Genomic DNA, 3,052 nt, shown 5'->3' with positions numbered 1-3,052 from the left:
TATAAACATGCTGTTAGGGGAACTCACCCCTGGTGATCATCAGAACATCATGACAATATGCACAACTGATGTACATGTGAGGGATTTTGTAGCCACGCTTATAGCACAGAAGGTAATTTGTTGCAGAGCAATTACACTAATGCATTTTTAAAAGCATAAAATAAAGAATAATTTCATTTGTTGAAAAGATATTCTGGTGGCTTATGTATGGCAATGACAGAATATTTTGATTCAATCCATTTTTGTCCTTTTATATTTTTTGCTTTAGAGTTAGGTAATTACATTTACCAGTTAAAGAATTACCATTTAAAAATATATAGATATTTTGTCCAAATGTTTAAAGATATCAGTTAAAAACGTATGCTGTAATGTGACAGCAGGTTTCTCATTAATTTGCCTCCAATTACTGATCTGTTCACAATTAATATAAAACCTCACATTTATTGCAGATAGCTTGAAAGTTTAATACATACAAAATATAAACCAGCAATTGTGTTATGTTTCCAGACAGCATTGACAGCATTCTTTTTTTTATTATTATTTATTTATTTTTTATTTAATAAATAGGTTTTATTTCCCTATCAATTTCTGAGGTGGAGTCTGTACTGCTAACTCTTTCCATGCCTGACTTCAGCACTGCCAGGTCCTATTTATAGTAATTTGCTACTCCATCTTCAGACCGTGACCACTCAGATAGGAAGGAGGTGGCAAGGGATACCATGCGATGTCTGCTCCCTTATGCATGGTTAAGCGGGTGAGAGATAGCTGTTGTATCTTCCACTCCTCCTGTCTGCAACCAGCTGCAAGCAAGGGATGGTTCTGACCTCCAAGGGGGCACAGAGGCCCCAGTTTGAATGGGCAGCTTCATTCCAGAGTCAGACACCTAGAGCTTTATTGTTTATTCATGAGGAGTAATGAGAGAAGACAAAAACTGTGTAGCTATGAATTGTGTGTGTGTGTGTAGTGTATATCTACTCATCCATCCTCTATAGACCATCATCCTTCTACATGTTGCATTTTAACATGTTTACTCATAGTAAAATTCACCTTTTGGCAATACATGGCTGCCAAGAGAAAAGATTGCCCTGCTTCCCCCCATTTCCAAACTCCCTCCCATCCCCTTGACGGTAAGGAGTTCAGTATAATAGTGCTTTGCTTTGTTGTAAATAATAATTTTGCTGTAGGCCAGCCACACAATATTGAGATTTCTCAGAAATCTAGTCTTTACATAAATGACCTAAATAAATAGTGCAAGATGTAGTCCACAATAAAGTCATGAAAGTAAAAATTGTTTTACTTGAAAGAATAAAATAGAAAAAAGGCACTGTAAATTATCATAGTGTGCCATGAAACCTTCTTGTGCAGGACAATGGTCTCTTAGCCTTGTTAACTGGTATTCTGTAAAACTGTGAAAAAAACAAAACCAAAAAAACCCAACAACAAAAAACCCTCAACACTCTTAGAGTTGCTGAACAAAATCTATTCTACAGAGCATAATCACTTTGTTGTGGTGTGATGCATAATAGCAGTTGCATCGAAAATTTGCAGCAATTTAAAATATTCTTTTCACTGAAATTGTTTATCCACATTGCCAAAGCCTTTAAGGAAGTACTGATGTTTTTCATATTGTCAGGAGCAGCTGTTTCTATCTGCTGTGGCTGTCTAACCGCTAACTAGGCAGATGGCACACAGTAGCTGAGGTGTGTCTGTTGTATACAGGACCAACTTTTCTGGCTTATAGGAAGCACAGCTGCCATGCTATTATGATGATGATGATCCTTATGTATTTCAGACATTGGAGGCCTTATATAGAGCTGCATGCTTTGAAGGGGTGATTAGGGTCTTTAGTACACTGAATAAGTACTTAAATAATCAAACTGACAAGCTGTGTGGAAATATGGAGTCCCTATTAATTAGAATTTTGGGTAGGGATGGGGGGGGGCTCTGTAAAAAACCAAGTAAAATTATTTGCCACAGATACAACCATCTCAATATGTTATAGCATGTAAATATCAGTAAAGAGTATTTCAGCAACTACTAGATACAAATAGGTTTATGAATGAATAAATGTGCTTTATATCATTAACTCTGGACAGTTCTTTAAAGAACATACTGAAGAAAATATTATACAGTTAAAAATAGAGAAGACCTCAGGTTTTGGCCTCAGTTGGCAGCAACTTTTTCCATAGAATATCGAAAACAGCAACACTTCTTTCCCTATGTCTCACTTGTAGTAGTGAATATATTAATATCTACTTTTTTCTTCTAAATAACTACTTTCTTAACATTCTTGTGTACTGGGATATAGCTTAAGAGAGCTGGAGGGGGTAGTAAGGTGTGGCTGGAGCTTAAGGAAGCAATGAAACGCTGACCAGATGCTGCATTTCCTGTTGATTTGAGGCGTTAGTTCATTAGACCACTAATCAAAACCATGTGCTCTGCTAACAAACCATTTCATCCCCTGAGTGCTGGAGCATGCACATGCTGTTCCCAACTAATTAGGACCTGCTCCAAGTCAATGAAAAGTCTCTTGTTGATATCCGTAGGTGGTAGAAGAGGTTGTCTGAGAATGGGTGTCCTTGTTATTGTTTGTATCTTCATATAGCTCAGCTAAAAATATTTTAGCCAGAAACATGGAATCACTGTATCTTGTTAGTGTTTCTGTCATGTTAATATAAGCTCGAAGAGTTTATGTTCCATAAACTATCGTGGCCTTGTTACAGAGTTTAAAAAAAAAAAAAAATTAACTGGGGGCGCAATCAGGTGGCTGTGCATAGGTGTCTGTGTTTCAGAAGCCCCATTGCTAGCTTTTGCTGTCTAAAGAAAGAGATCAAGGTATTGAGCAGACATAGAGATTGATTCATCACCTGAGCCCTAAGTTAAGAGTTGAAGCTACTTGAAATACAGAGTGGGCAGTGTTGCATCCATAGTGCTTACGTTGCACCACTACTGTGTGTATAGCAAAAATGTCCGTCTCCAAAGCTTACAGCAAGGTTTGTGCTCCACTGCAATAGAAATGACATAATGAAAGCATATTCTGCAGTACTTTCTA

Source organism: Pelecanus crispus, chromosome 5 (assembly GCF_030463565.1).
Source record: "Pelecanus crispus isolate bPelCri1 chromosome 5, bPelCri1.pri, whole genome shotgun sequence".
NCBI classification, from domain to species: Eukaryota; Metazoa; Chordata; class Aves; order Pelecaniformes; family Pelecanidae; genus Pelecanus; species Pelecanus crispus.
Note: the sequence above shows the minus strand (reverse complement) of the source record.